Source organism: Schistocerca gregaria, chromosome 6 (assembly GCF_023897955.1).
Source record: "Schistocerca gregaria isolate iqSchGreg1 chromosome 6, iqSchGreg1.2, whole genome shotgun sequence".
NCBI lineage: Eukaryota > Metazoa > Arthropoda > Insecta > Orthoptera > Acrididae > Schistocerca > Schistocerca gregaria.
In genome coordinates this window covers 564,037,292-564,057,981 of record NC_064925.1, presented here as the reverse complement: position 1 = coordinate 564,057,981, position 20,690 = coordinate 564,037,292, and the positions used below count along the sequence as shown (strand labels likewise).

Sequence of the window (20,690 nt, the reverse complement as noted above, 5' to 3'; positions counted from 1 at the left end):
TCCGGCCAACCTCATTGAACAAAACCGATGACCCGACGCAGGACCGGGTCCCGCGCAGTAGCCAATGCGACCTGTAAGTGGAAAGCCCTCGACCGCACAACGTTCTACCTCATCAATGTGAAAACAGAGGAGTTCATCATGATCGAAAACAGGGTCGGGGCCCATCGGCAATTGCGACAATGCATCAGCGTTGGCGTGCTGGGCCGTGGGGCGATAGTGAATCTCATAATGAAAACGAGACAAGTATAAGGCCCAACGTTGCAGGCGGTGAGCTGCCTTATCCGGAAGTGACGCCGATGGGCTAAACAGAGAGACCAGCGGTTTGTGGTCAGTGATGAGGTGAAACTTAGAACCATACAAAAAAAACGCTGAACTTTTTTAGAGCATAAATGATAGCGAGTGCCTCCTTTTCGATTTGAGAGTAACGCCGTTGCGCCTCGTTGAGGGTCTTGGAAGCATAGGCGATGGGTCGTTCCGACCCATCCTCATACCGATGGGTGAGAACAGCCCCTAGGCCATACTGTGACGCGTCAGTCGCCAGAACCAAGTGCTGACCCGGATGGAATGTGGCAAGACAAGGCGCCGACTGCAAATGAGCCTTCAGGTGGACAAAAGCCTGCTCACACCCGTTGGACCAACAGAAGGGGACATTTTTGCGTAACAGCTGATGCAGAGGATAAGCTACCGCCGCTGCGGATGGAATGAATTTGTGATAATAAGCGATCCTGCCTAGAAACGCCTGAAGTTCTTTGACCATAGACGGCCGGGGTAGAGCGTTAATGGCTGCAACGTGCTGACGGAGAGGGCATAGACCCTCACGGGACAAGTGGAAACCAAGATACTCAATGGAGGGTTGGAAGAACTGTGAATTGTCCAGATTGCACCTCAACCCATCCGAATGCAAAACCCGAAACAGTGAACGTAAATTACGAAGGTGCTCCTCAGTGGAGGCTCCTGTGACAACAATGTCATCCAGATAGTTTATGCAGCCGGGAACGGAAGCCGTGAGCTGTTTCAAAAACCGCTGAAAAATGGCCAGTGCACTAGCGACGCCAAATGGTAATCGCTGGTACTGATACAACCCACAAGGAGTGTTGATAACGAGAAATTCCTTGGAAGTAGCATCCAACGGCAACTGATGGTACACCTCCGATAAGTCAAGTTTGGAAAAGAACTGGCCCCCAGCGAGCTTGGTAAACAACTCCTCAGGACGGGGAAGAGGATAAGTGTCAATGAGGCTCCAAGCGTTGACGGTGGCTTTAAAGTCACCACACAATCGCAGACTCCCGTTTTGTTTAGAAACCACCATGATCGGCGATGCCCATTCGCTGGAGGTAACCGGAAGGAGAATCCCTGAAGCTGTTAACCTGTCTAGCTCAGCCTTGACAGGTGCACGCAACGCCACCGGAATAGGGCGTGCCCGGAAAAACTTAGGGCGAGCCGTAGGTTTAAGAGTAATGTGGGCTTCAAAATCCTTGGCACTCCCCAGACCAGCAGAGAACACGGACGAAAATTCAGAACACAATCCATCCAGCTGTTGATACGGAATATCCTCAGATATGAGGTGCACATCATCATCAATGGAGAACCCAAACAACTGGAAAGCATCATAACCAAACAGGTTTTCAGTACCCTCATGATCCACCACATAAAACGTGAGGGGCCGAACAACAGACTTGTAGGCAGTGGAAGCATCAAACTGGCCCATGATAGGAATTTTCTGTTTATTATAAGTCCTCAGATTTCACGTAACTGGAGACAAAGGAGGGGAGCCCAACGCCAAATACATGCGAGAATTAATGAGAGTTACTGCAGAGCCAGTGTCCACTTGCATGCGGATGTCTTTATTCAGAACACGAACAGTAACAAACAACTTATTTGTTTGAGAAAGCACACAGTGAACATCCATGTCCGACGCCTCGTCCTCGTCGACAGGAACTTTATGGGACTGACACACAGAAGCAATGTGGCCTTTTTTCCTACATGAATTACACGTGGCCCAACGTTTTGGACACACTGCCCTGTCGTGCTGTACGAAACAACGGGGGCAAGAGGGAAGTGCGGAACGAACCGGCTTCTGTGGTTGCTGGTTTCGCTGCGAGTGTTGCGGCCCAACGCGACTTTGTTGACGCGAGTGAACCTCCGCCACATCGTCGTTCTCCTGTGAAACAGGCAAATTGCCCGTGTCAAGAGTTGACTGTACAGCGCCTACATCACACCACGCGTCAATTTGCGCGCCAGCAGCGTGAGACACTTCAAAGGATTTAGCGATGCTTAGAACTTCCGACAACGACGGGTTTGGCATTTGGAGGGCACATTGCCAAACTTCTTTATCAGGAGCAAGCCGTAGAATAGCATCCCTAACCATTGAGTCAGCATAAGACTCGTGATGTGTGTCCGTGACAAAATGACATTTCCTACTCAGACCGTGTAGTTCCGCCGCCCAAGCCTGATAAGATTGATGGGGCTGTTTACGACACCGATGGAACGCCATGCGGGCGGCAACGACGTGGGTGTTTTTTCGATAATTGGCAGACAATAAGTCACACATTTCTTGGAAGGACAGGGAAGCAGGTTCCCGCAGAGGGGCTAACTGAGATAGCAGCTGATAGACTCGAGGGGAAATCCAACATAGAAATAACGATTTACACATAGGAGCATCGACATCGCCGAAAGCCAAGAAGTGTTGCCGCAAACGCTTCTCATAATCCTCCCAGTCTTTAGCGGCCTCGTCGTAAGGAGGGAATGGAGGCGGAGAAGAGGAAGACAGACGATGAGTAAGCAACGTCGACAATGCCTGAATCGCTGCCATCAGCTGTGTTTGTTGAGCCTGAATAGTAGCCATCTGCTGTGTTTGTTGTTCAATGAGCACTTGCATAAGCTGTTCCATGTCTGCCCCGTCACGAACACGCAAATCCACAACACAGTCGCCAAAAAGTGTTATAACCTTTAATCACAATAATTGCGTGGATATTCACACTCTCTCTTAGAAACAATAGCTGATCACATGATTACAACTCAGTCTCTCGTATTCGACTGCCGTGCCGTGACATGGGGCCGGCGCCGTTCGTAGCTAGGTGGCACTCCCGCACTCAGCCGATTTGCGGAGCGCCTCTATCGCCGTTTGTGCGTACTGTCGTGGCGGCACTGTTAAATGTCATGGCATTACCACAACAAGTATTGTATGTAAAAATTTATAGATTTTGGTAATCATCTTTCAATGACAGACTACATAAGTCGCAATGTCTTTCACTAGTTCCAACATGAAATACTCCAGTACAATTTTTTAAATTAGTAGAAAAAGAAACTTTGGATTCTGCAGTTATTCTCTGCAATGATATTTCACCTTAGGTAATAATATTTCTTGATGGACTGTGAAAGATTCAGACAGGCAGTAGAGACATGTCATCATATTCAATTAAAGCTGAAAATCTTCTCTTTCTCAGTAAATGACCACAGTGTACACTACTACATCTGCAGTAACAATCATAAAAACTACACCTGCACAATACGCCACACAATAATTAATCTGCTTTTCATTTTATTTAATTTGAATGATACAGTTAATGTGTACTAGTATATCTCATTGTGATACAAGTAAAAACTTTTCTTAACTAAGATTTTATTTCTTTGTGATTATCGATTGGTTGGCTATTTTGCAATATTACTGATCCATTGTTAATCACTTCTGCCTCGAACTTGGTACATCATGTTGAAGATAGTGTATGACCCATTCAGCAACTGCAAAATAAAGTTATTTGTATCAAAGGAAAAGTCAGTTGAGAAAATTATTAAATTATGAGTCAGAATTTCTGGCCAGCACTTAAATGCAAGTGGCAATATGGATAGTACCACTGGCCAACACGTAAATAAAAGTAAAAGGGGCATACTAATTAGCTGTCAGAACTAATAGTTCCTTTGTAGAGGAGAAAAAAGGGATATGTTGGGCAAGGACACATCACTCAGACCTCAGGACGAGAGAGAATACTCGTACTCTGTAATGAGAATGAAGGTAGGCAAATCCCTTCCCTTTTATTCTTTTCCAACATACCGTCCATCTCTCTTCTCCAGCAAAGAAACTACTAGCTGGTGTGTCTATTTTACTTCCTTATATCATTCACAGTACTATACAATTCACTTCCTTCTGGTCAGTGCTCATATCTCTGTTATAAATTGTGAAATATGATACTTACATAAATTCAAGACTCAATCCAAGCATAATTTTGTATTCATTGTATTTGTGACAACAAAAGTTAATCTTATTTTTTCATAAAAATTAATAGTACCTGAAAATTATAATTAGCTTTTTTTCCAGAAAACATAATTATTTTTCGCACTCCTAATTTAATTCAAAATAATAAATGTATCTTAAATTACCAGTGTCCTTCTATAATTTGTTTTGTGTAATAATTTGCCAAAATTTGTAACAGAAGTTGGTTGGTTGTTTTGGGGAAGGAGACCAGACAGCGAGGTCATCGGACTCATCAGATTAGGGATGAGGGGGAAGGAAGTCGGCCGTGCACTTTGAAAGGAACCATCCCAGCATTTGCCTGGAGCGATTAGGGAAATCACGGAAAACCTAAATCAGGATGACCGGACGCGGGACTGAACCGTCGTCCTCCCGAATGCGAGTCCAGTGTCTAACCACTGGGCCACCTCACTCAGTGTGTGACAGAAGTATGTAATTGAGTATGAAACTCAGTGGATGTAATAGACTGATGTATTGTAAGATTGCTGAACTGCAACTTCTTGTATTGTTCTTATTTATTTGTGAAACAAGTTATAGTTGGAGAATTGTTGCCTGAGTTGTTATTAAGTAGCTGTTATAGAGATGAATAGCTGTTATATTCTAAAGAATGAACTGTAGAAAATAAAAGGGATGATGAGGATATAGAAACCAGCACTGTTCAAATTTTCACAGCAAACCTCATCTTGCCACCTAGACATAAAGATGATTATTTTTGCAAGTCGTGTTCAATGAATCATATTTTCAATAAAGATCTACAATTTTAGATTTAAATATTATTTTGGATGTCCATCTCACTTAAAGTAGTTGCCCAAACTTACAGATATGATTCATAAAACAATATTGTGAGAAGTAAAGTCGATACTCACCATATAGCCGAGATGCTGAGTTGCAGATAGGCACAACAAAAAGACTCTCACGATTAAAGCTTTTGGCCATTGGCATTTGTCAACAATAGACACACATGTGCATACACATACACTCACTCAAACGCAGCTCACACACACAATTGCAGTCTCAGGCAACTGAAACTACATTGTGAGCAGCAGCAACAGAGCATGATGGGAGTGCCGACTGGATGGGAGTAAGGAGGAAGTGAGGGGGAGGCATAGTCTGGTGGGGGTAGCAGACAGTGAAGTGCTGCAGATTAGACAGAGGGCAGGGGAGGTGAGGGGGGGGGGGGGGGGGGAAGGAGAGAGAAATAAAAAGACTGGGTGTGGTGGTGGGATAATGGCTGTGTAGTGCTGGAATGGGAACAGGGAAGGGGCTGGATGGGTGAGGACAATGACTACTGAAGGTTGAGGCCAGGAGGATAACGGGAATGTAGGACATATAGCAGGGAAAGTTCCCATGTGCACAATTCAGAAAAGCTGGTGCTGGTGGAAGGATCCACATGGCACCGGCTGTGAAGCAGTCATTGTACTGAAGGGTATCATGTTTGGCAGCATGTTCAGCAACAGGGTGGTCCACTTGTTTCTTGGCCACAGTTTGTCGGCGGCCATTCATGCAGACAGACAGTGTGTTGGTTGTCATGCCTACATAGAATTCAGCACAGTGGTTGCAGCTTAGCTTGTAGACCAAATGACTGATTTCACAGGTAGCCCTGCCTTTGATGGGATAGATGATGTTAGTGACCGGACTGGAGTAAGTGGTGGTCGGAAGATGTGCAGGAGAAGTCTTCCATTTAGGTAGCAGTTCACTCCTCCGTCCAACCGTGATTCACCCCCACTGCTCCCAGACCACCCCCTGTTTACTTTCCTGAGTTTCTTAACCTTGAACCTTGCCTCACCATCATTCCCCAAATCCCTCAACATGCAAACTAACCGTACATCCACAAAAAGAACCACAGTCCACCATCTAAAAACTGATCCTGACCTTATAATCCTACCTGTGGAAAAAGGCTCCATCACTGTTGTTTTGAACCACAAGGAGTACCTGGTGGAAGGACTTCACCAGCTGTCAGATACTTCCACCTGCAAACCTTGCCACAGTGACCCCATTCCAGTAATCCAGAAGGATCTCTAGTCACTACTCAAATCCTTAGGCCCATCCCAGAATCTCTCCCCAGAGTTCAAATCTCTACTCACCCTTACGACTCCCTGCACTCCTACCTTCTACATGCTTCCTAAAGTCCATAAACCTAACCACCCAAGACGCCCCATTGTGGCCAGTTAGTGTGCTCCCACTGAGAGAATCTCTGCTCTGACAGACCAACACCTTCAAGTTATTACCCGGAACCTACCCTCCTATATAAAAGATACCAACCACTTCCTCCACCAACTCTCCACAGTTCCTGTCCCTTTACCACACAGTGCCATGCTCGTCACTATTGATGCCACCTCCCTGTACACTAACATTCTAAATGCCTATGGCCTTACTGCTATTGAACACTACCTTTCCCAATGCCCGACAGATCCCAAACCAACAACCTCCTTCCTAGTTGCAATGACCAACCATATCCTCACTCACAGTTACTTCTCCTTTGAAGGCATTACCTACAAACAAATCTAGGGTATGGCTATGGGTACCTGCATGGCACCATCCAAGGCCTACCTACTCAAGGGCCATCTAGAAAAATCCTTCCTAAAAACTCAGAATCCTAAACCCCTCACCTGGTTCACATTCATTATTGACAGCTTTGCTATCTGGATCGAAGGTGAGGACAACCTATCCACATTCCTCCAAAACCTCAACAACTTCTCCCCCATTTGCTTCACCTGGTCATACTCAACCCAACAAGCCACCTTCCTAGATGTTGACCTCCACTTCCTTGATGGCTACATCAATACCTCCATCCATATCAAACCTTCTAACCACCAGCTATACCTCCACTTCGACAGCTGCCACCCATTGCATACCAAGAAGTCACTTCCATACTGCCTAGCCACCCGTTCGTCATCACATCTGCAGTGATGAGCAGTCCCTCTTGAAATATACTGACAGTCTTACTGAAGCCTTCACTGAGAGTAATTGTCCTCCCAACTCTATATATATATATATATATATATAAAAAAAAAAAAAAAAAAAAAGAGTCTCTCGTACCTTACCCTTTCAGTCTCCCATCACCTCCCAAAGTCCCACCATCCGGCCAAAGAGGAGCATTCCCCTCATAACTCAGTAACACCCAGGAGTCGAGCAACTGAATTACATTCTCTGCCAGGGTTATGATTACCTCTTGTCGTGCTCTGAAATGAGCACTATCCTTCCTACCCCTTCCACAGCGATATTCCACTGTCCACCGAACCTATACAACATACTCGTCCATCCTTACACTGCCCTTGCTCCCAATCCCTTCCCTCACTGCTCATACTCCTGTAATAGACCTAGATGCAAGACCTGTCCCATACATCCTCCCACCACCACCTGCCCCAGTCTGGTCACTAACATCACCTATCCCACCAAAGGCAGGGCTACCTGTGAAACTAGTCATTTGGTCTTCAAGCAAGCTGCAACCACTATGCTGCATTCTATGTAGGCATGACAACCAATAAGCTGTCTGTCTGCATGAATGGCCACTGACAAACGGTGGCCAAGAAACGAGTGGACCACCCTGTTACTGAACATGCTCCCAAACATGATACCCTTCATTTTAATGACTGCTTCACAGCCTGTGCCATATGGATCCTTCCCACCAACACCAGCTTTCCTGAATTGCACAGGTGAGAACTTTCCCTGCAATACGTCCTATGTTCCCATAACGCTCCTGGCCTCAACCTTCATTAATGCCTGTTCTCACCCATCCAACCCCTTCCCTGTTTCCATTCCAGCACTGCACAGCCATCATTCCACCACCACACCCAGTCTTTTTATTTCTCTCCTTTCCTGCTACTTCCCCCCCCCCCCCCTCTCCTCACCTCTCCCCTGCCCAACCTGGAGCACTTCACTGTCTGTCACTCCCACCTTACTATCCCTCCCCCTCCCCGTCCCAGACTAGCGTCCATCTGCAACTCAGCACCTCTGCTATATGGCGAGAAGCAACTTTCCTTCTCATAATATTGTTACATTCCATCCTCAATTTTCCACTGTTTGATTATTCATAAAACAAATGCACAAGAATAATTTAATGTTTCTCATAGTAATGAAGGGAAGTTCATAATAATGTGTGTACTGCTGTCTGGTATAAATTAATGACCAAAATTTGGACACATCTACATCTATATTTACATCTATATGACTACTCTGCAATTCACAATTGACTGCCTCACAGAGGGTTCATCAAGCCACCTTAAAGCTACTTTTCTGCTGTTCCACTCTTGAACATTGCCCAGGAAAAATAAGCACTTAAATCTTTCTGAGTGAGCTCTGATTTCTGTTATTTTATTATGATGATCATTACTCACCATGTAGGTGGGCACCAATAAAATATTTTCACGCTCTTAGGAGAAAGCTAATGATGGAAATTTCATGAAAAGATCCTGCTGCAACATAAAACACCTTTGTTTTGTTGACTTCCATCCCAGATTGCCTAACACATCCATGGCATTCTCTCCAGTATTTCGTGATAATGCAAGATGAGCCACACTTCTTTGAACTTTTTTGATCTCCATCATTCCTATCTTATGTGGATCCCACACCACACAGCAGTACTCCAGAAGAGGCCAGACAAGTGCAGTGTAAGCAGGGTCTTTAGTAAATGTGTGTTTCCAGTAAATCACAGTCTTTGGTTTGCTTTCCCACTATATTATCTACGAGATCATTCCAATTTAAGTTAATCATAATCTTAATCCCCCTAAGTATTTAGTTGAGTTTACAGCCATTAGATTTGTTTTATTTATTGTGAAATTGAAATATAGTGGCTTCTTTATAGTGCTTATGTAGCTGACTCCACACGTTTCATGATTCAGATTCAACTGCCACTTTTTACACCATACAAATAGCTTGTTTAAAACATATTGCAGTTTGTTTTGATCATCTGATTATATTATATGATGTTAAATGACAGCATCATCTGAAGAAAATCTAAGAAGGCTCCTTAGATTGTCTTGGAAATCATTATGAATTTATGTTTTCCAGATCAAAAGGAGAAATTATATGTCAATTTACACAGAACGCAGCACAAACGCAAAAACTTATGGATGGACTGATACTCATTGAACAATCAGAAGTGATGGACAATAATTATGGTGAACAATAAACCATTTATGACTTGATCAACAAGGGCAGTGTATACAAACATATCAAGTTAAGTAGCAATTTTATTTTCATTTTAAGTTTCGTCTCGTTTGTGTGTGGTTCTCAGGTTCAAAATGAAGACATGTTAAAAGAAACAGGACAATCAGTTAAACTACACATCATCTCACAATTTTGAGTCAAGTCAGAGAAAGAATAGAGCGTGAAGTTCATAAATTTGTAAATAAAACTGGAATCGTAAATCAACAACCTTAACTGTTACCTTCAGCAAAATTGAAATTAATATTGAAGACAATATAGGAAATTTGAATCTTTGAATGACTCTGTTTTGGAAGAGGAGACACATTTCTTTGCCCTTTGAATCAGTAGTGAAGGAAAGGATTAGTAAGATAAAAAGCCACAAGAGCCAGATGAGTAGATTTAAGTACCAAAACATGGACATAAACATTGATTCTGAGGAACAGGGATGACAAAGAGAATTAACCAAAATATTCAATGGAACTATCCTGATTCACACCTTAAGTAGTATAGAGGCACCAAAGGCTGAGAGCTTGTTTCATGCTAAGTGTTACAAAAGCATTAAAAGTATAAAGTCAGCAAGTAGAAGGTGATTTTGCTAAATGGGGTACAACTGCACAAAACAATCTCTGAAAGGGTAAGGAATAAAAAAGATCATATGGACATACAGCCAGTGATGTGTTCCAATAGAAGTACACCCGCTTGAAGGGAGAGATAAAATGACTTTAGGAGTGATCCAGTGTCAGCACAAGGCAGTGACCCAACAGTATGAGCCAAAGCAGATGATTGAATGGAACATTCTTCACAACAACTGCTACTATCCATACCACAAACAATGTGTGTAGGCCTTGTTACCTACAGACTTGGCTCTGTGGTGACAGTTTTGCTACTGGTTCATCACAGTATAGATACTCACCTAACTGACATTATTAATACTTCTTTCAGGACAGGGGTGTTCCCATCAAAACTAGAACTCTCCATAATAAAGCAACTTCACAAAAAGGATAGTACAGCTGACATAAATAAGTATAGGCAAGTGTCATTATTGTCAGATTTCTCTAAAGTAATTGAAAGAGTAATGTATGAAAGGCTAACTGACTACCTAAATAAAAATAAAATACTGACTAATGCTCAAAATGGGTTTAGAAAGAACAGATCCACAGAGATGGCAGTCTTTCAATTCATGAAAATGATCCTAAATGCCTTGGACAAGAATGAATGAAGTTGTGAGATATTCTTAGATTTATCTAAAGCGTTTGACCCAATCAGCCATGACTTATTGCTTATGAAACTAGAATTTTATGGGGTCCGGGGACTTGTCTTCGAATGGTTCAAGTCTTATCTCTCTGATAGACAACAGAAAGTACAAATATGTCAAGGTAAAGAGTATCTTTCAGATTTCAAAAAAACTAGCTATGGAATGCCCCAGGGTTCCATATTAGGCCCAAAGTTGTTCTTGGTGTACATAAACAATTTGCCAACCATCTGACAGTTGCAGAAAAGGTGATGTTCGCTGATGACACTAGCATTCTTATAAAAGGATTCACCAAGGATAATCTACAGCAGATTGTCTCTAGAACAATAAATGAGACAGGAAAATGGTTTAGCAATAATGGTTTGATCACAAATAAGAATAAAATTGTACTGATGAATTTCAGTAATATTAAGAGTAAAGCTAGAAGAAGAGTAAAAGCTGGGAACTATGTTATTGCACAAGCTCCATACACAAAATTCCTAGGTATATGGGTGGATGAGCACTTGAGATGGGAAAAGCATCTAGAGGTTTTGAGTAAAAACCTAAGTAAATGCTGCTATGTGCTAAGAATGCTTCGGGAATGTTGCAACACTAGATCATTGCTGTGTGACTACTATAATTATACGAACAGTTTGCTTAGATATGGTGTGATCTTCTGAGGAAATACAGGTATGGCAAAACAAGCTTTCAGACTTCAAAAAAGGGCTATTAGAATAATGAAAGGGGTTCCCTGTAGAGTGCCATGCAGGGAAATATTTAAAGAATTTAAAATAATGACCCATCCTATCTTATACATTGATGAATGTGTGTGCTTTCTGAAAAGCCACAAGGAATTGTCAACATTAAATAATCAGGTTCATAACCATGAAACAAGGAAGAGAGATGATTTTCACTGAGACACCCACAAAAGAGTGCTGTACAAAAAAAATGTAAACTACCAGCCCAAAATACTTTTTAGTGCATTGCCTTCTACAGTAAAGGAAATTAAAGAATTTCATAAATTCAAGGTAGATCTTAAACAATTTTTACTAACACATAGTTTTTATAACATTGAATACTATCTGAATATGTAAAAGTAATATTATTTATATATACTGACATAAAATACTTGTATTTATTATCAAAGTTTTTGAAACAAATTAAATATAAGAAACTATATTGTAATTGGCTACATCCATACAATGTATATTGTTAATGGATGAATAAAGAGATTGAATTGAACTGAACTGAATTGACTGAATTGAACTGTTTGACACAAAATTCACAAAATGACATAACAAAGCATGATAATAAATTTTTCTAATGAAGGCAAAGTCATGATGATAAATGATAACTGTGGCTGAAAAATCATTTATAAATTGCAAACAGTAATTGGATCACTGTTCAAATAGCAAACAGATTTGAGATGCTTAATTTAGAGGAGGACATTCAAGTCAAGAACATCAAAGCTCAATTGATACAATTCAAGAATGTATCAACAACAGCATGTGTAGACTACATATGGGAGAATTGAGTGGTGTGAAGAGTTGTGTCAACTCAGTTAAATAATCTGCCAACAAAAGTTTGAAAGCAGCATGTAATAAGGTCATGTTTAACATGTGATTGATAGGAAGGAATGGAGTACAAAAGCTGAAAATAAAGTACCAATTGCAGGCAACATGACAGTGCAAATCTTGAGAACTAAACTCAACAGCTTATAAGTAAATGTTAATAGTCCTACCTTCAATGACATCAGATCTGCTGAATACATGGTGTCCTGGAGGCAGAAACAAGTTACTCAGCTTACTCAAACATGTTAAAAGATAGCATCTTCATCTGCTGCAGTTCAGTACTTTTATCCAAATTAATATATGTTTCCATCCGTTTATACCAGAAAGCTGGTCAAAAAGCCAGAAGATAAAATTTTTCAGTAGATTCATGCAATGGGATGCAGCACAAGGGCAATAGAAGCTACCAATATGCACACCGTATACAAAAAGACGGAGGGCACTTTCAAGGCAAACTATTGGTTTCACAGCATTCAAGAATAATTAAGAGAGAGATTTATAAGAGGCAAATTTTTGGGAACAAGAATGCCTGAAGCAGATACTCTCCAATTTTTGAAGAGAACATTGTGTACCAAAATCCAGGAAAAACTCTTAACTGTTTCTGATAAAATTTGGAATAGTTTTTGAACCATCATTTACAGTGTGGAAATTATCTCCCGAATAGTATTTGTGATCAATAATAAGAGTGAAATTAGAATCAAATGTAAAACTGACTACCAGAAGTAAAAATAATTTTCACATAGATTATGCATCCCTGTTTAGAATTCACTATGGGGTTATATAACATGGGGCAAAAGTTATTGGTTGCCAGTAGACTACAGAAAGGAGATTGGAAATCCCCAGATATTCAGAAACTAAGTAAAAGAGTATATTATTAGCAACTCCTTCTACAATTTATCACAATACTCAGGCTCAGGATTTAGATTCCTATCACACTAGTCTCAATAATAATAATAATAATGTCTTGTGACGAGGGCCTCCCATCGGGTAGACCGTTCGCCTGGTGCAAGTCTTTCGATTTGATGCCACTGCGGTGATTTGCGCGTCAATGGGGATGAAATGATGACAATCAGGACAACACAATGCCCAGTCCCTGAGCGGAGAAAATCTCCGACCCAGCCACGAATCGAACCCGGACCCTTAGGATTGGCATTCTGTCGCGCTGACCACTCAGCTACTGGGGGTGGACACTAGTCTCACTATTTTACCTGTTTCACTACACAGTGTTTCCCAGAAATGCTGAGACAAACATCTAGGGAAGGAGTTGCACATCATAAGGATTGAGAATTGCATAGCAACCCATGGCTGCAATTGCACATCACTAGGTGGTGCTGTTCATGAGGTTGCTGCAGAGGAGCACCACTAGGAGTGCTAGAGGAGAACATGAGGATTTCCTCGTTTGAGCCCTAGCCAGCATGTGATGAGCATGGAACGGTATATGAATGGTAAGCTCACAGACATGCACTTAATTTATGGAATAGCTGACTGCAGTGGACAAGCTGCTATACACATTTATTGTGAACACTTCCCAGGCAAACATCAATCATGCCACAAGTGGCACATTCATCGTTAGGGAAGAAAGTGTGTCGGATGCCATAGGGACCAGTGCAAACACCATCATACCTGTCACTGACTCGGATGCAAGAATGTCTCGTGGCAGCATCAAGGATGTTTTCAACACAGAGTTATCATATTCCTTTCATTTCCAAAGAGAGTAATTATTGCACCTCAATGACGATCCTGTACATGTGCATTTTGCACAGTGATTTCTGCAACAAAGTTGCTGAGATGTGCATTTCCCAGATAAAGTGTTGTTCACTGATAAGGGCATATTCACTGGGGACGTTGTATTCAGTCATCATAATGAGCAATAGAAGACTCCCACGGTGTGTGGCACCACGTAGCACATCCATTCACCGTTAATGTCTGGGTGGATTTGGTCAGTGATTTCTTAGTCGGGCCATACCTTTTACCACCTTGCTTGATCACTACAAATTATCAGACCTTTCTGGACCAGATTCTTCCTGGCTTGCTTGAAGATGTTCCTACAAGCATGAGGCACAGCATGTGGTTGCAACACGGTGAGGTGCCGGCTGAATTTGGATTAGCTGTTCATAGGAACTTGAACAGGTCATTCCCACAGCAGTGGATTGTGCATGGAGGCCAGTTCCCTGGCCCCACACTCAACAGATATGTCAAGCCTTGATTTCTTTCTATGGGGAGCCATGAAATCTCTCATGTACCATGATCCTGTGCAGTCTGAATGGATATCATTGCAAGAATCATCTGCACAGCTGCTACAATCAATAAACTACTGGTGTGTTCGAGAGCATCCAACAGTCAGTGCTCTGTTGGTGTAAAGCATGTGTGGCATCTGGTGGTGCAAAACTTCAGGTATCTGTTGTAACATTAGATCTGTATTCATGTTGTACATTGTGTGTACGCATTATGTCCAATAATTGTTGCAAATGAATTGCTCTCTTGTTTCCATTCCAATCTTCAAACTCTGCTACCATTTACCCCTGTGCTGCTGTGCAATTCTCAATCCTCATTATGTTTTGCACCCCCCCCCCCCCCCCCAAGAAGTTCGTTGCAACATTTCTGGGACACCTTGTATAAGAAGTCTGTAGTTTTCTCTAAACTCAATGAAGCTACATTAACTCTTATATATGTAAGTGATGGATAAGAAAAGCAGTGGGGGGAATTACTAGACAGAATGAGAAGAAAAGTCTTTTCTTCTAAACCATGAGGTAACTCTTCCCGACTTCAGATTCTGGGTGACTTTTCAAAACTCTACCTCTTTTCCTAAACCTCATGAGTCCTTTTTCTTCATCCATCTTCCTTCCCTTCAACCCTTTTGCCAGAAGAGTCACTGGCTCTGTAAATTGTAATACCTTTTATGTGTGTGTCCTGCTGTCACTTGGTGAGTAGATTTTTTACCTATCCAATCACTTTTATTTTCAAAAATTGATTATTTTTGTTGATATAAACTAAATCTTAGTGTGAAGTAGTAGGTAAAAACAGCAGCTGAGATTTGTAGGAGGAAGGGCACTGGATTTCTGTTTCTCCCCCCCCCCCCCCCCCCCAGTAGCTTTTTTCCTCCTAAGAATATATAGAGTAACATGGAGGTATTTTCCATAATCACAATTGTGAGTTAATTGGATTTATGGAACATGATGTCTGAATGAAGAAATGCAGCTGACATACTGAGTCATTTTCTCTCCACTACAGTAGTGTATGGCTATTTTCAGTTCAACATAGCCTCTACGGTACACTGTATACTCGTTTGTGAAATATATATGTGGTTGCATTTGCAAAAACTGAACACAGCTTTAAATGAAACAACATTAAGCACCACAAAGTAGACAGCAAAGCTACAAACGTGTGGACACTGTAACATGTATTTATTGTGAAAGTAAACTTTTCTTACCCTCATGCTGAAGAATCAGGGTGCCCAGTGAGGGCTAAAAGCTAATGAGTATGGCTGCATGCTCCACCACATTATTGCATTATGGTGCCTACTGACAGACAGCAATGTGTAGGTGGGGTGATGGGCACTTTTCATCTGTTGTGAGTGTGCCAGTGGCCTGACCTGCAGATAGGTGTGCCTGGAGAGTGGGTACATTCTGCCCACAGTGATACGGAGTGGAGTGGCTGCACGTCGCATCAGCAGCAGCAGTGCTCTCCGCAGGCGGACGTTGCCCTCTAGCCAACCACTGCCGAATGCAGTTACTGGCAGACGCTCACTCTGTAAAATGTTCACTATCTTACATAGCGGCTGTGCCACTGCAGTATATCTGCGGGTAAAAAAATTTAGTAATAAGCTTAGAAAGTAACACTTTTGAAAAAATACTTCTTAATACACTGTCCACTAAGTTTTCAAATGCACATGTGACAAAACACCAGAGAATACTGTTGCAACCTGAAATGATGTATTTGCTGTAGCTGAGTAACATTTCTAAGCTTACCCTGGCAGTGCAAAACACTGATGAAGGTAGGTCAAATCATAACAGCTAGACAGAATTTCAACAAGGAGCATCCACTGATATCACAGTTTTATGGGAGCACCACCAAGCTGCTAGATACTTCACATCATAGCAAGGTCAGGCAATCGAAGGTGCCAAATTTCAGACACACCAGAAAAGATGGATCATCCATAACTAAGATGGCCCAATTTATCCAACCTTAGACTCCAGCTCTGTTACAAGTTTGTAATGTTATGCACATGTAGGCAAGTTATTTGACCACCTAGAAACAGTAGGAGATGAATTCGATTGTGCAGCTGAATTCTAGCTGGCAGGCTGAGGGCCAGTTGGCATGCTGTGACTGAGCAAGCAGAAGTGATGGCTGGAAATGTTAGGACCAGCACAGGGGGATTTGGACAAAGTTGCTTGCACAGTGTGTGCAGTAAAGACACCAGAAATGGTGGAGTGTAAGATGGTCTGAAATACAGCTACTCACAACTGTTAGAAATTCTATAATAGATCACAGATCCATAATACACTGAAGTGACAAAAGTCATTGGATACCTCCTAATATTATGTCGGACCTCCTTTTGCCTGTTGTAGCAGCAACTCAATGTGATATGGAGTCAACAAGTCATTGGAAGTCTCCTACAGAAATATTGAGCCATACTGCCTCCATAGCCATCCATAATTGCCGAAGTGTTGCCAGTGCAGGACTTTATGAATGAATGGACATCTCAATTATGTCCCATAAATTTTCAAGAGGATTCATGTTTGGCCATCTGGGTGGCCAAGTCATTCACTCAAATTGTCCATGCTGTGTATGTCCCATAAATGTTCAAGAGGATTCATGTTTGGCCATCTGGGTGGCCAAGTCATTCACTCAAATTGTCCATGCTGTTCTTTAAACCAACTGTGAACAACTGTGACCCAGTGACATGGCACATCATCATCCATAAAAATTCCATAATTGTTTAAGAACATTAAGTCCACAAACACCTGCAAATGGTCTCCAAGCAGCCAAACATAACCATTTCCAGTCAATGATCAGTGCAGTTGGAGGAGAGGGTCCAGTCTGTTCCATGTAAATACAGTCCATACCATTATGGAGCCACTATCAGCTTGTCCAGTGCCTTGTTGACAACTGAAGTCCATGACTTCATGCGATCTGCACCACACATGAACCCTACAATCAGCTCTTACTGGATAAAATTGGGACTAATCTGACAAGGCCATGATTTTCCAGTCATCTAGGATCCAACCAATATGGTCACAAGCCCAGGAGAGCTGCTGCAAGCAATGTCATGCTGTCAGGAAAGACACTTGCATCGGCTGTCTGCTGCTATAGACCATTAATGTCAAATTTCACCACACTGTCCAACAGATATGTTTGTTGGATATCCCACTATGATTTCTGTCGTTATTTCATGAAATGTTGCTTGTCTGTTAACACTGACAACTCTAGACAAATTCCACTGCTCTTGGTCATTAAATGAAGGCCATTGGCCACTGCATTGCCCATAGCAAGAGGTAACCCCTGAAATTTGGTATTCTCAGCATGCTCTTGACTCTGTGGATCTTGGAATATTGAATTCCCTATTGATTTCTGATGTGGGATGTGCCATGCAATTAGCTCTATAACACTAACCTGCTGTGACACAAGCTAATGTTACCCTCTGAGAGGATTTAGAATTTTGACCACCTGTGTATCTAATGGATAAGTCATCAGACTGTAATTCTTAATATAGTAAAATTAACAGAAGAACTAAACAGACTTTAACTTTGGGGTTTAATGAAAGTAGAAAAATTTCATATAAGAAGGAAAAACGAATGGTCACCAGCCCATTGGGGTTTAATGAAAGTAGAAAAATTTCATATATGAAGGAAAAATGAATGGTCACCAGCCCAATTAGGTGCATTAAGTTGGAAATATATGTTTCAGAAATGTGAATACTAGTTATTGAAGCTACTTTCATTAATATTTCTTTTCTAATAGTGCACAGGATACAAACAGACACAGGGCACTCTGAGCTGTGGGTAGCAGCAGTTACCACTAATGCACAAATCAGTAATAATAAAAAGCAAAAATGTACCAAACTCATACTAATAACAGCTACACTCAAGATCATTACTTGAGTCAGTACTGAAATGTTACTGCAAGAAGTGCAGAACTAATTTTGAACATGGGGGGCTTCTGACTTAACTGACATGTATAACCACAAATAAAGATAAATAATATAATAATTACACTGTTCATATCCCTCTGCTTATATTTGTTTTCAGCAGCAATAATATTCCAATTATCTTTCTATGTTATGAAGAATATGATGGGGACCATTAACTGGTATAGTATCAGTAGTCAAATTCGATGGTTATTTCAGTAGCAAAAATTAATTCAAACAAAGTCACTTCTTGACTTCACTGGGAATAACTCATATTTTACTTTTCAAAGATAATTATTCAACAATGAGCTTAAATAACTTCAAAGTAATCATTCATGATAGTAATCAAGACTAAATTATGTTTCAAACGAGTTTAGCTTATTTGCCTTTTTCATCACCTGTGAAGCAGGTATTTTAGGCAGTAACATTTACACAATCTAGCACTGTATTTTTGCAAAACGGTACTTTGCACTAAACTGAGAGTACTTTAGCAAAATTCTCACTAACTTCAGTTTTGTAGTTTTAACTTCAGCATTTGCTAATCCTTGCACGTTTGACAAACATAAATAATAATTTTAGAACACTTAAATCGAATCACAGTTCACTTGAAACAGGATACTCTGTTTTATAAACCCTTAGGAGGGGATGCTGCACAGGTTCATGATAAGGATAGAAGATATGATTCCAAACACAGAATTATAGAATTTGTATTATTATTATTATTATCACTCACACAAATTAACTGGTACATGCTCTGATACATATCTGTATGCATGACGTTTGTGGAGCAGTGGTGAAGTTGTGGTGGCAAGCGACATGGCGACTAACTGTACTCGTGGCTCTTGATGTTTGAATGCTCTATAAAATTTCTTCTTAGCAATGGATTTTTAACATATTAGAGTCATTCCTTATTGCCAAGAATACCAAGCAACACCCAAGTCCACATCCGAGGCAAAATTCCTTGCAAAGGAGCTTTTATTTGCCTTTTGGCCCCGTTGATGGGTACCATGCAATGGCTAGCTACTGAAGCCAATGATTGTATATAGTTCACACCAAGGAGTCGCCCAGTTTGACCACCAAAAGTACCTTTTACATCGCGCCATGCCACTTCTGTTATGCAGGGACTTCCCTACATCTTTTACATTTTAGAAACACAAGTGCCCTAAGCATGAACCAGCTTCCAATACACATCGTTTTTTTCTTATAAATATACACATATTACAAAATTTCATTATTTTAAACAATCATTTATCTTTTTCCACATATTCATTACAGAACTCTAGTTTCCTGTCACAAATCAATGACCTTAACTAACAAAGAATAAACACTTCATAATTACAGATACATAGTTACATAAAATAAACCTAATTCTAATCGATACAAGTGTTACAGCTCCAACTACCATTCCACATTCAAAGTCTGTTAATTCCTATCATGTAGCTATAAACACATCACAAAACTCTCCATGTGAAGCACCTGATTATAAATGGCAGCTCTGCCAACACACTAACCTTTTATACCTTGTGTACAACCCACTACTAACCTTTGTATATGGACATATTGCTTTCCCATGACTTTTTGTCAATTCAGTATAGAGCAAATCTGAATACATCTGTGATCTCAGAACGATTAGTTGCATCTAATGAAATAATAATATTTTCAATACCTTAAAAATTAAAAACAACTTAATACTTTACAAAGACTAGATGTTTTCACAGTGAACCTTGGAATCAACAACTTTGATACATCTCCTACACTTTCAACAAATGATATCTCAATGTCATTGCACTATAGCTATCATTCCCTAAGGCTACATATCTGAACTATTTTATTTATTGATATATTACATTTTATAGCCTTTTCTTTATGCAAATGTTTGTCAGAACATAATATATTCCACAGTAAAATGGCAATTTAATGCAGCCTGAATACCTCATATCTTATCATACATGTGTAGTTATGTATAAATATGTTACTAATTTTGTCAATAGTGTTGTTTAAATATAATTATAGTTGATATAAAAAACCAGTGTAATTTAAAAGTAATCAGTAATGAGCAAGCTCACATTACCATTGAAAGGAGCACCAAAAAACATGCCTATCAAGCTGATATAAATAATTGTTAAACAATATTTAATAACATTTTGCTGTTATTTAACATGAGCCCACTTTTGCAACAATGTCAGATTATCTATTTATAAACAAACCTTTACTTACATTCATTGATAATGGTCTGAGTGTGACCGAATGTGTACAACATGTCTTTATTCAAATATTATTGTAATATATTAGTTTAGTGTGGAAAGTGATCGAACTGAGTCGAGTCAAAATCATGTCTGTAGAAAATAAGAACAATGTATTTTTAGT

General features: G+C 40.7%; 1 pseudogene; it reads right to left on the bottom strand.

Annotated features, from left to right (window-relative positions):
* Window positions 1-3,635: 3,635 nt before the first annotated feature.
* LOC126279020 (odorant receptor Or1-like) overlaps window positions 3,636-20,690 on the bottom strand; it is a 143,480-nt pseudogene continuing 126,425 nt past the window's right edge.